General features: G+C 45.4%; 1 protein-coding gene across 2 annotated transcripts in view; it reads right to left on the reverse strand.

Annotated features, from left to right (window-relative positions):
* The window catches only part of PTPN14 (protein tyrosine phosphatase non-receptor type 14), a 172778-nt gene extending 158776 nt beyond the window's left edge, over positions 1-14002 (reverse strand). The window contains exon 1 of one of the 2 annotated variants that reach the window (XM_040446456.1): positions 13418-13999. The gene's annotated coding sequence lies outside the window, so the exon portion shown is untranslated. Of the gene's footprint in view, positions 1-13417 lie in introns of both variants that reach the window. The other variant, XM_040446458.1, reaches the window with a different exon arrangement.
* Positions 14003-14033: the final 31 nt, after the last annotated feature.

Consider the following 14033-nt stretch of genomic DNA (forward strand, 5'->3'; position numbering starts at 1 on the left):
AAAGAAAGAAAGAAAGAAAGAAAGAAAGAAAGAAAGAAAGAAAGAAACTATAAAAATATATCCATTTGTGAGCAAAGACTAAAATATGAAAAATATGAAAAAATTTTAAATAGCTAGAAATAGACTTGTAGGTAGAGTTTTAATTTTTTTTTTAGCGTTGTAGTTATTTCAGGGCAGAGATTTAACGCTTATATTTACAAAATCTGTACTTGCTATGAAATACATCAATGTCTCTCAGTTAAAAAGCCATCAGAAGTGAGCTTCAAGTTTCTAAAATCAAGTTCTGATAAGTATCTTCCTCAGTAAGGCAACCTTGGACTAGTAAACGAAGTGTATCAAACATAACGTCAGCATTTCTTGATTACATGAGATCATTCTCAGGAACATCAATTGTGCATATTCCCTAAGTCCAAGATGATTGATTATCTGCCAGTACTGGGGAGGAGAATGTATGCCCTCCATAGACCCTCAACCAATAAAGAACTGCTCTGGATCCATTCTAAGGAATGTTGTCGCTCTTGCCTTTGGGAGGCAGTGATGCAGAATGGTTACAAGTAGGAGCTCTGGATTCAGGCCCAGATTTGCCTCTCAGCTCTATCATGGACTAGTATTTGCATGTCAATGGTGTGACACAGAAAACTAGTACTTACTAGTTGTGGGATCCTGTCCCTTAGCCTTTCTAAGCCCTGGTTTTCTCATCTACAAAATAAGTCTGTGAGAGTGCTTACAGAGTTGTTGTAAGGATCAGAAAGATAATCCACGTAAGTGCTTGACAAAGTACTTGCACACTGTAAGTAGTAAATAAATGCCAGCTAATACTAGTCTCCATCTGGTGGTCATCTAAGGTGTCATCAGGCTTGCTCCTTACCATCACCAATAACTACTGCTAATTTCTCCATCCACTGGCCCTGGGTCCTCTAAGGCACCCCTCCAAACGAGGCCTCCCAGGAATAATCTGATTCCTATCGATAGCAGTGCTATCCAAAAGAAATGTAATGTGGACCATGAATGCAAGCCACACAGGTTATTTTTAAGTTTCTAGTCATCACATTTAAAAAGCAACGCACAAGAAATTAATTCGAATAGACTTTATTCAACTCAATATATCCAAAATATTATTTCAACATGTAATCAATTTTAAAACATTACGTTGTTTTTACATTCTTCTCCTTCTTCTTCCCTTTTTTTTTTTTTTTTTGTACTAAGTCTACAAACTCTGGTATGTATTTGAGACTTACGTCTGCCTGAACTCAAATGAGGCACATTTCAAATGCCAGTCAAATGGGGCCAGTAGTGACATTATTAGTTTGCTTATTATTTGAAAGATTATAACCACAGAAAGACATTCCTTCCTTGAAAAACATCAAAAGCCATTTACTGAACAAACTGATGGACGGAAGAAAGGAAAGAAAGAGAGAGGAAGGGAGAAAAAACAGATGTTCCTGACCAGCACAGACCTGTGGGCCTAATGTCATGCTTAGGAGCTTGATCTATGGGGCCAGAGAGAACGGGTTCAAATCTCACTTCTTCCACGAACTAGCCACAAGACTTTCACAAATAACCTCTTCACCTCCCGTATTTCTCGCGGACAAGCTATGGATAAAAATAACATCTCTTTCATAAGATTGTTATGAGTTTAAAGGTTGTAGAGGGCAAAGAGTTTCCATACATACAGCTCTGCTTTGTAAAAAGGTCGCAAATGGGGACAGGAAACAAATGATGACGGGGATACAGAGCACATCACCTTGAGGTAATAAAGGGGCCATGGTGGAGGAAAAACTGATCATGTTATAGCCACAATGCCTTGTTAAAAACGCCCCGTTACACAAAACAACTTAAACAGTGGCAGCTATTAATAAAATGATTGCAATGACTTTTCTGAAGCCCTCAATGGTTTATACCTCGTTAGCCTGCCTGCTTTCTTCTTGGCAGGATCACAAGCAAGGGGGGAACAGGGGGAGGAGGGGTGGAGGGGAGGAGGGGAGGAGGGCTGATTGCCAGAATTGGGAAAAACCAAGATTTTTCAGTAGTGCCAGCTTCTGGCCTCAATTAGACGGGACCACTGACTACACCTAAATCTCTCCTCGAAGGATGTGGTTCCTATAGTGCCGTGTGAATGTAATCTGAATATTATTCTCGGCCGCATCAATACATAAAACTAGACGAGATGTTTACTGTTCCTGAAACTTTCCTGAAAGGTAGTTTTGTGAACAGATTCCTGATATTTTGTTTTAAACCTGCTCTTCTCCTGTGCTCCCATCCCTCCAAGTAAAAATCCAATTAATTAGTTTTTAAAAAGTTAGGTCTGGTCGGCTGATGAGGATTTTAGATATTTATCCATCTTAATAATCTAAGTCACTGTACTCTAATTTATGTTGAGTTTCTTAGAGATAACAGTCAGGACTTCTCTATTCCAGGGACCTTCTAAACCAAACTTCCTCTAGAGAGAAATAATCAGTGTCCCTTGAGATTACATGTGTCTCATAAAAGCAAATTAAAAAAAAAAAATAGGTCCTTACTAAAATGAATTCAGCTTTGACACACTTTTGTTTACTGCATGACTTCTTGGGAGTCTTTAACAAATTCACATACACAGATTTCAAAGTGCTATGTTCATCCACTATTACCATTTTACCAGCCTACAAAAGAGAAAAATAATAATATGAATTGAGAATCAAATGATAGGGAGAGAGCCTAATTATCCCATGGAAATAGGCATCCTTTACAGATCTTTGCACTGAACTTCTGGCTTGACGTGCTGCCGTGCTGTGCATTTCTCCCTTTTATCATCCCTGATAAATATCAATCTTGAATACATATATAGTAATTAACCCATCAGGAGCCTCCAAATGAAGACAATTTATTAGAAAGGGAGGGAGAAAGAAAGGAAGAGAAGGGAGCAGAGAGAGGAAGAAGGAAGGAGGGGGGAAACTCCTTTGAATAACTTAGTGTAAACATCACTTCATATTCACAGCAAAGCTAAATGCCTAAACACTTTCATCAAGATGAAGGGACATGAAATACACACTTGTACCTAACCTAGTACTTGGAAAATAAGCCTCATTTTGAAAACAACCAAACAGCTGCTCCGCAGAAGCCAGCGCAATTCATCCTTTCCAGACTTTATTTTTAGATGCCTCTTAAGCAAAACAATAATTTTCTAAAGAAGATCATTAAGATCCGTAGATGCCATCTCATTATATTAAAGTTTTAATTCGTTTCATATCAGTCCCATGTTTCCCTCATAAATCACATAATTATCTAATATTCCATAACAAATTCCTTGCCTTTGAATAAAAGAACTGATAGGACCTTTTGTAAACGGGCAGATTTTAAAACAGTACAATCCACACAGAATGTGAGTGTAACCCATGGATTTCATTTAAACACAGAGAGTCGAAAAATCAGCCCCGTTTTTTTAAATAACTTGGAGACTTACGTACGTCTAAAAAAAAAAATATATATATATACCTTCATCATCTAATGCACATTTTACAAAATGTATAGCAAAAAAGAATATGCTTAATAGATCACAGGATTTCATTGGCAGAAGAGAATGCTAATTGCCTGCTGGAGTCTTTAATGAAACCTAATTGCTGGCTGGAGCTGCCACCACTGACCCTGGTAACAGACTAGTACACCCTTCATAAACCTAATGCAGCATAATCCTCCTTCATTACGGTTATTATAGCTCTGCAGTGGGACACGTCTGCCACAAAAATAAACTCTGCTGCCTCTTCTCTAAATGCATGTGTCACTTCTCCATCCCAGAGTAAGTAAGCGTTGATGGCAGAAATCACCCTTCCAACAAGTGGTACCACTTCACAGCCCAGATCTACTCCCAAACCTAGACTCACACCCACCCTGGGGCCCTACTACACAAACCACCAGCATGCTCCATGGCCATGGGGTAGAGGGCACAGGGCTAAAAAACAGGAAGAAGCCAAAAGAAGCAAATCACCACCCAACACCATAAGGCAAATAGGAAAAGTAGAAGAAATTATTTTTTTTTTAAAAAACCTGAGTTTGATTTAGGAATTCCACATGTAAACCCATTCAATTGACAGCCTATGGTTCAGATATTGAGCCCAAGAGATTGTCCCTTCAATGTGCTTTGAAGTTTTTTTGGAAATACTTACACACACACACACACACACACACACACACACTTCAATTGAACACATTAATCTTACTTCTACTCAACAATTCCCCCAACCTGTTACTCTGCAGCAGGTGCTAAGACCCCAAAGAGAAGTAAATCACAAAACATATCCTTGAAGCGCTCACGACTTTGGGGAGAGGGATGAGCAAATGACCATAACACAATGTAATACGTATCAGGAAAGAACGTGTGACGCATGGTAGGAAGACAGTTCAAAGTGGCAATGCACTCTCCTGATGATAAAAAGGGATTGTGATGCAAAACATCTCCGAAGACAAAAGAATCATACTAGACATTAAAAAACAAAGGAGATTATTATGTGACCAGGTGTGACAGAGAATTTAAAGGAACAGTTGCGGTAACAGTAGGAGTCAAAGCCGCAAGGTTTCAAATGTGAGAAATGTTTGCAGAAGGATGACAGGGAACCAAGAACGGCAGAGGCTAAATAAAGTCAGGTTAGGTGGAAACAAGAGCATGTGTCTTTTTTGTTTTTTTTTTTTTAATGTTTATTTATTTTGAGAGAGAGCAAGAGAGAGCACGAGTGGGGGACGGGCAGAGAGAGAGGGAAAGAGAATCCCAAGCAGGCTCCAAGCTGTCACCACAGAGCCCGACATGGGGCTCGATCTCACAAACCAGGAGATCATGACCTGAGCTGAAACCAAGAGTCAGACACTTAACCAACTGAGCCACCCAGGGGCCCCAAGCGTTTGAGTCTTGAATGCTCTGCTAGGGAGTCTGCATTTAACCGTGGGCTATTTTGTGTGTTTTTTAAACTAGGTATTTAAAAAAAAAATTTTTTTTTAATGTCTATTTATTTTTGAGAAAGGGAGAGAGACAGAGCACAAGCAGGGGAGGAGCAGAGAGAGAGGGAGACACAGAATCTGAAGCAGGCTCCAGGCTCTAGCTGTCAGCACAGAGCCCGATGCAGGGCTCGAACTGACAAACCGTGAGATCATGACCTGAGCCGAAGTCAGACGCTTAACCAGCTGAGCCACCCAGGCGCCCCATAAACTAGGTATTTTAGACCTACAGGAGAATATAGTAAACATACATGTTCCCATCACCCAGCTTGGGGAAAAAAACAATAGCACATCACATCTCAGCCCTCACCTCCACCCCACGCCCCATCCCCTGTATTTAGTGTTTATCCTTCTGGTGTTTCCTTATACTTTTACTACTGACACACAAGTATCTCTAAACAATATAAAGTGGCAAGACAGATTTCAAGCAGGGGAGAGAAAATATCAGACGCGTTCAAAACAAGCCTCTTGTAATGCAGGGGATGGACCGACCTCCACAGCTGGCAGCAGTGGGGCAGGCGACAGAAAGGTGTCGAGATAGCTGTCGTCGCTGAAGGGCTGTCATAATGAAGAGAGAAGGGGCAGCCTCAGCCTTGGAGGCCATTCCTGGGGCAAGGAGGAAGCAGACCCGAATGAACCAGCAGAAGAAAGGCCACAGTCTGCGCTGAGCCCTAGGCAGGATGCGGGGAGGAGTGGGGCAGGTGGCTGGCTCTGGCTAACACCAAGGAGGGGAATGAGGCAGATCAGCCAGGCCACAAAACACAACCTGGTAAGTGCCAGGAGCACTGGGGCAGGAGGACCTGACCCGGGAATGAGCTGGGGGTAGGCTGCCCAGGGCGGCGAGTCTCAAGGGATGGTTTTGACAGGCAATGCTGAGTGTGAGGATTCCTGGGCAGGGCAACAGCATAACCATAGGTGGAAGAAATTATTGGGCCTGTTCAGGAAGCAGCTGCAGCTCGACAGAACCCCGGCGAACAGTGGGACATAAATCTGAAGAAATCAGAAGATCATTTGGGTTATTATTCATGGAGAACCTCAAATACCAAGATGACGTGTGTATCGTGTGTACACGTAATTCATAATCAATTTCACTTTCACGACCATGAAATCTGCCTTAATCCCTCTTACTCGGGAACTAACATGATGGCAACAGCCAATCCTGTGATTCGGGGGATAATATCAAAGATACCATTGCTACTTACGACAGTTCTACATGCAGGACAGGCTGTCTTGACTAAAGGCAGGGAGGCTGGCAATTCTGCTGTGACAGTGTCGGAGCGTCTCTCTCGCATTTTAAAACCTACAAAGTCAGGGGCGCCTGGGTGACTCAGTCGGTTAAGCGGCCGACTTCGGCTCAGGTCATGATCTCGCGGTCCGTGAGTTCGAGCCCCGCATCGGGCTCTGTGCTGACAGCTCAGAGCCTGGAGCCTGTTTCAGATTCTGTGTCTCCCTCTCTCTCTGACCCTCCCCCGTTCATGCTCTGTCTCTCTGTCTCAAAAATAAATAAACGTTAAAAAAAAATTAAAAAATAAATAAATAAATAAATAAATAAATAAAAATAAAAACTACAAACTCAGAGGTTGAATAATGAGTAATTCTGCCTCTTCCTCTTTAATATCAGGTACAAAATGCATAGCAAGGAAGTGAAGCATATTCTAATAAATGTACCTAAACCTGCAAAAACAATTTTGTTTTATGCCTTAACCTCCCCATGTTCCCACTTGTGTGATATGTACACTCCCTTCATCCCTGGGTTTCAAAAATGAGGGGAAAAAATGATCACATCTTCAAAAGTTTCCAAGTAAAGCAAAATTACCAGGTTCTTAAGAACCAGAGCATCAATAACTTCAGGAAACAGCTTAGGGATGTGACTCATCTCCTTAAGTAACAAGTAAGATATGTATAATGTGTAGATACTGATGTATATCATGTGTATGAACTGATGCCTGTTTAATTTTTAAAATCACATACAGTCATTAACATGACGTCACTTTCCCAGAGCACTGAACGTCCTATCAGAGAATAAGTAATAAAACCTCATCCCATCCTCTGAACAATAGAAAGAATAATTGTACCCACTTCACAGGGTCACTGAAAAATTTAATAAAATCATTTCAAGTGCTATGAATGCTGGGATGGAATCAGCAGCAATACAGGTAAGCCATGGCGACTGGTGTCCTACATCCACATAGGATGGAGATTCTGGTTCTGAACCAACTAAATGGGGTTCCTGGTGGAGAAGCTTGTAACTCAGTACAGGAGACACGGAGACAAACACATATGATATGATGAGACACAACTTGCCAACACAGGTAAGTGCAAAGTGCGTTAGGACGATAAAGAAAGGAATGCCTAACTGGTGGTGGGAAGGAATGTCAGGGAAGGTGACGCTCTAGTGGAATGCATAGGGGCCACACAGGTAGGAAAGGGGAGAGGTCAGTCGGGTGAGAGTATGACGAAGAAGAGGGGAATTAACCGTCACCAAGTCTCAGGTCGCTAGTACAGAGAGAAGGCACGGCAGATGGGAATGGGAAGGTAGTCATGGGGTAAAGAAGCCTCATCACACAGGTAATAAGAATCAAGAGAATTTAAATACTTGTCTTGTTTTGTTTAAAAAAAAAAAAAAAAACCTCTTTGGGAAAGGAAAGAGTAGATGAAGGATTTATTAAAGGCAACCTCTGAAGCTCTTGCATGATCCCAAGAGGCAGTGGGGATGGAGGGAGGGGAGCAAAGTGAAGATATTTTGGAGATGCAAATTCTATGGGTCAAAGGACAGATAAGGTTCATTATTGGGGTTTACAAGCAGAAGTTGAGGGGTGCTAAGAGCGTGGTGTTGAAGAGAACTCCAAACGCTGGCTTTCGGCAGCTAACTCAACAAATGGCAGAGTCACAGACGCTGTTCAGTTTGACACACGTGGAATTTGGATGCCCAGAGACATAGAAGCACCAGGTAAACCAAACTGATGGAAACCAAGCAGAAGGGGGTCTGGATTGGCGATGAGAACCAAGCAGATCCACCGAAATGGAAACATGTCGTTCATGCTCTCCTGGGCCGGACTGGGGCTAAGTGGTTGTTAAGTGACTCCAGGCCTCTCCAGAGCCCACAGACTACCAGCAACAGGACCATTCAAACCAGTATGGTAAAAATCTTAAGTGACTATGAGCCTGAGGACAGGGCTGGACGGACTCCTTAGCTCTGTGATTCTCAAAATGCAGCTGGTCAAGGACCAGGGCTGTTAGCATCATGGGAGTTCCTTAGAAACACAAATTCTTAAACCCCACCCCAGACCTACTGCCTCTTCTAGAAGCTGGAGTGGGCATGGAGAATAGCAATCTGTGTTTTAACAAGCCCTCCGGGTGATTCTGGTGCCCACTGGAGTTTCACATCTACTACTGCCTTAGCTAATGCCCCAATTACTTGAGTGGAAAGGAGTGTGAAAAAAAGAATTCCCAGGAAATAGATTTCTAAAGACTTGAGGAAATTAAGTGTAAGTAAAGGATAAAGCATTAGGAACTTTTGCTAATTTCCAACACCGAGGGAGTTTTCCCTGTGAGCTAAAAGTTTGTAAGGCAAATTAGATCAAAGCAAGTGGCCCACACAGTAAAGCTTCCTAATTTAGTAATGTGGTTCAGTACTAAAATTTCAAACATCACAAACGTGAAGAAGATATTCTGCTCGTCAGAGGATGCCACACCATCAGCCGATCTCTTTCTCGTTTTCTCATCAGACGCCTCCCAACATCAAGCATTTATGGGATGGCCACCTAGGGTTACAGGATCTCTGGATATGCAATAGCCCTCTGGGTCAAGCTAACCAACCAGGCTCAGGACGAAACCTTTGAGCAGGACCTAATTTAGTCCTCTAAGGAACTAAGCTAAATTACCCACATTATCAAACTTTACGCACAAAATTGGTCTAACAATGGCCACAGTATGTTTTTGTCCAGAAGCAAGGACATTGAAACAGGTCAGACAAAGACAAAACCAAGCCAAGAAATACAGAACCAACAAGAAAAAGGGAAAGGAAATTAAAACAATGTCAACTGCCATTTATAATCCAACTAAGACGTATAACCACCCCTAGCCCACAAGGACTATTACCTTTTATCCAGAGATGCTCTAAACCCTCATCTACAAGCATTGCCTCATATCCTTTCATTCAGAATTATAAATAAATCAGAGATTATTTTTATAATCAATGTTCATGTAATGCATGGCAAAGGCATGGCTGGTCTGGGGAACATGGACTTCCTCTCCCCTCCTGGCACAAAAATCCCAGCCAGACCTGCATTTTTCCTGGGCTTTCTCCCCCTGACCTCTCAATGGGGTACTCACTCTCATGACCTTCTGGCCTACATGCAATCCATCCACACTGGGGATTTAACCAATTCTTGGCTATAACAACCCATTCTGCTTCAGGACCACGTATTACACGCTACAAACCTGCTCTACTGATGTTTTCCAAGCTGTTCCTTTCTTCTAACAGTCCCTCCTGTTGGGAGGTTGATATGAAGATCAATGAGTTAATGTTTGTCAAATACTTTAGGCTTCTCAGATGAAAGGCAACATTAAAGTTCAAGAGACCTGAGCTGGCATTACACTAGAGGTGTTGCAGTTGACTCTATATTTGGGCTTCAAAGAAGGAAAGAAATCAAGGCTGCAAAGACACTCCTTTGTGAAGATTGGCTAGCTTCTGCATTCTTGCTAAAATAAAGGCAGGCAGATTTGTTCTCAACATTCTTTAATTAACTGGACTCCAACATTAGAAATACAAGGATCTTTATATTAACACCGGACCCTTGTTTTCGTAAGTGGTATACAGGGAAAAGGATTCTTTTCCCTGCCCTTCTCTAAGTGGCTTTTCCTTCCCAAGCTTCCCTACTGCCTGATCATGCAATTCTCAACCTCCTCCTATATAAGGGGCCACATGAAAGCTGCCAGCCAACACATTTGCGTTGAGCCAACAGACCAAAAAAAAAAAAAGAAAGAAAATAAAAGGTCAAAGACAAAGCTTTATGTGTATGTTGGCATGCATGTGAACTCAGGCTGCTGGAAAAAAAAAAATGACACAAAGACCACATTCATGGCCACATATAACTCCTCAAACATATAAATAGCCATCCTTGACCCAACACCTACTCTGTGCAAGTCACTACGTCAGGAAGGGAACATACAGCATCGCACTGAATTCACAAATACCCTGGCAAGTCAGGTACCACTGGCCCCACCTTGTAGATGAAAGAACAGCACTCCAAAGGGCTGCAAAGTTTGGCCAATGTTACACAGCTGAAAAGAGGCGGAGCTGGAATTCAAACCTAGCTACATTTCAAACTCCCAAAGCTGGATCCCCTACTCCATCCAGCACACTGATAGACAGGAAAGCTGTAGAACTTGGTACACACCCCTTGGACTGCTCAGGAAGCACTGGGCGGGCCGGGGGGCAGCCGGGTGGCTCAGTCATCTTGATTTCTGTTCAGGTCATGATCTCATGGTTCATGAGATTGAATCCCGCATCGGGCTCTGTGCAGACAGTGCAGAGCCTGCTTGGGATTCTCTCTCTTCCTCTCTCTGCTGCCTGCCCCCCACCCCACCATGCTCTAAATAAATAAATACTTAAAAAAAAAAAAAGAAAAGAAAGAAAGAAGCAGCACTCCAGGGGGTTCAGACAGGGCAGGGTAAATTAAATCAGTAAGGGGAGATCACAAAGTAAATCAGTAAGGGGAGATCTTATTTCAAACATCGGTTTCAATCTCCTCATTACCAAAACTTGTTTTCCCTCGTTCTTTTTTAATCAGCCCAAGCAGTAATGATTTAATTGGCTAATTAAGTATTTCATCTTATCTCTTTCCCTTGCCTTATCTCTAACAAAGTGCACAGCACAGAGCTGAGGCATAGAATGGGTTCCAATCCTACACAACCACTGGTGACTAAGAAATCCAAAGGCAGCATAGCAGGTGAAAAACAACAAGAATATGGAACCCAGGTGGGCTACACTATACAATCAAAGGGTTTATGTTGGCTTCTCTGGAGAAAAAAAAAAAAAAAAAATCTCCATAGTTCTTGACCCCTGGCCCATCCATTCAGGACAGACAGCAACCCTCCTAAAAATTCTGATTTTTCTCTGAATTATTTAGGTTCTTCCATAGTAAAACCTATGAGAACGTCTAACTGTTCTCTTTCCATTCGAGCTGTCCAGCCCACACAGGGTACACACCCCTGAATAACTAAAGTGTGAATAATAACTGTGTTTAAACCAATGACGGAAGGCGGGCAAGTACGAGGATTGGCAAGAAAGGGCTTCCCCTCAGCCATGTCTGTGGTGCAGGTCCCACACCTCCAGTAAAACTCCTGTCAAGGGGCTGTTCTTGAGATAAGAGAAGGTGTTTGTGGAGGGGCTTGGATAAACACTCCAAACTGTACTCTCTCAGCTCTGCCACGTCAGCCAGGACTCAGCCACTCTGAAAACTGGTACGGTCCCACTTCAGCCCAGGGAAGAGGCACCGTTGAAAGGCAACCCACGTACAGAGTGCTACGGTACAGTGAGGAACCCTCTAGGCAGGATCTGCTGAATCCTGGACCATCAGGCGATACCCCAACTTGCCCGAAGATACTCCTGTTCTTGTAAAGTTTTCGAGAAAGAAAAACTAATCCTTACGACTGTGCTAAAGCAATAATGGCGTTTCAACGGAGAGGAAAACTGTAACACACACATGACACGTACATGGGCTCCTTCTGCACCTCGCGGCCACCCATTTAGATCAGGCAGAAGAGCATCATGTCGCTTAGCCCCCACTCATTAAGGCTATCATTTCCGTGGCACAAGCTTTTAACCCCGTCACCAAAAGATAAGCGGCTTTAATGCAAGGTTCTGTAAAGTTGCAGTATTATCACCTACTGCTGTCAAGTGGCTCTTTAAAAGGGAATCAAGTACCATTCTAATGAAAACAGGCACAGGCCAATTAGTGCCAATTAAAATGTTGATGGTCGCACAACTGCTGCTTGTGGAAACAGCAAGGCATGGAAGGGTGTCCAAAAAGAGAGACTCATAAGAGGGTAACATGCTTCTAGTTTAATTTCTGATATCTATCTATCAATCAATCTATCTATCTATCTATCTATCTATCACACCCCAAAGAGCTGGGGCTATGATCTCTAGTTCAAATAGCCAGCTTTTTGAACTCCTTTTCTGGATGACTCTCACTTTGCACAAGCTGCTGCTTCTCCCTGGAATGCACCCCCCTCATCACTCCTACAGGTAAGCACCACTGTAACCCTGTAAACTCGGGGCACACCTCACCCCCTCATCAACAGAACCAAGCCTTCTCTGACTCTCAAAGCACCTCTCCCTCACTACACTATAATTCTTATCAGCCTGTGGGTTTCCTCCAGGAGGCTGCAGTTACAGCTTGCTGAACTACCTTTGTATCCTGTTTCCCTAGCACAGTCTAGAAGCTCAATGCTAGGTTTGTTGAATGAATGGGTGAACTAAGCCATTTTAAGAAATTAACTCATTGCTGGAAACCCTGTAACCCTATATTCAGCCTGCAGTCTAGAGATTCCTCGCCTTCACAAAGAGCCTGCAAGGGCCAGTTCCTGGACAGACTGAAGCCCAAACCCCACAATCTCCTTGATTTGTAGGTGGGGTTGGAGGGTGGGGGGACAGGAACAGAAGGAAGTGTTAGGGAATGCTAGGTAGGGGGACCACTACCTCCCTACTCCCTCAGAAAGGTGTAAAACTAACAAGTATTCAAAACCCAGACTTAGGGGTCATGCCCGGGAGAGAGGAGAGACTTATGAACAACACCCTCAGAACTTGTTCATACTCAGAACTTTGAAAGTTTGAGGTGCAAACCTGTTCTGAAATTATGTGGCCCCAGGTTTTGTCCCTACGAGCCAGCCCGACCACCCGTGTAGGGGCCAAGAAGGCCAGGAGTTTGGTGGCAAGGCTGGGGCCTAGTGGGAGCGCATAAAAACTCCTCTGCCTCCCAAGATCCCGTCCCCCCTGGGCAGGCGGGGAGCGGAGTGGGGCCGGGGAGCAGCGTTCCTCTCCCGCCGGAGCCGGAGCGACGTCGTTCTTCTCTCATCTTCCGGCTCCCACCGCTCGGGTCTCTCCAGCTGCCCTTTCCAGGCCCTCTCTCGGTTCCCAAAAAGCAGGAGGGAACGGGGAGGAGGGGGGCGACGGTGTGCGTTTAACCGCAAACTCTCTCCAGACAGCGCTCACCTTCCACCTTCACTGCCCAGACCAGACGTGCGCCTCAGGTCGGGCAGCTCCCACCGGGACAGAAAACCCCTGCGGCCCGGCCACCTCGCGCCCCCCACCGCTCTGCCAGCGTCCCGGGCCGCCGATCGCGAGCTGGCGCTGCCGGCGTTGGTCCCCGCCGTCTGCCGGGCGCCCGGAGCGCCCTGGCGGCCCCCAACCTCGGGCCCGACTCCCCGCGCCGCAGACGGCGCTTACCTGCTTACATGGCCCCGTCGGTGCCCCGGAGTCCCGCGCGGAAAGGCTGTCGTCCGCGGCGGTGGCGGCGGCGGCGGAGCCCCAATTCCCTAAGGAATTGATTCCAGTGGCTGGCGGAGGAGGGGCGGAGGGAAGGAGCCGGAGGAGGCGAAAGGGGAGGGAGGTTTCCGCCGCGATCCCGGCGCACCGACAAGGAGAAAAGGAGAGCCACCTAGGCACGGGGTTGTCCCGCCGGAGGGGGGCCGGGGCCAGAAGGCCGCGGAGGATGGGTGAGGTGGGAGGGGAGGGACAGACCGCGACTACCGGGTGTCTGCGGCTCCCCGAGGACCGGAGCCGGGAGGGCGGGCAGCGGAGCGCGGAGGAGCGCGGCAACCTGCCCCCGGACTGCGCCGGCTGCGCCCGGTCGCTCGGGGCGGGGGGAGAAAAAGTTGGGCAGAACTTTCCGGGGCCGCGAGAGCCCGGGCGGCAGGAAATGCGAGCGGCCGGGAGAGGAGGGAGGAAGGGGCCGTGCGATGGGAGGGGACGGAGCAGGCGCCGGCGGCCGTGGCTCCCCCACCCCCGGGCCGGGCGGCGGCGCAGGGGGCCGGAGGCGGAGGGAGCGCGGGGCGCGCGGCCG

This window comes from Herpailurus yagouaroundi, unplaced genomic scaffold (genome assembly GCF_014898765.1).
Source record: "Herpailurus yagouaroundi ecotype Mexico unplaced genomic scaffold, PumYag 195, whole genome shotgun sequence".
Lineage (NCBI taxonomy): Eukaryota > Metazoa > Chordata > Mammalia > Carnivora > Felidae > Herpailurus > Herpailurus yagouaroundi.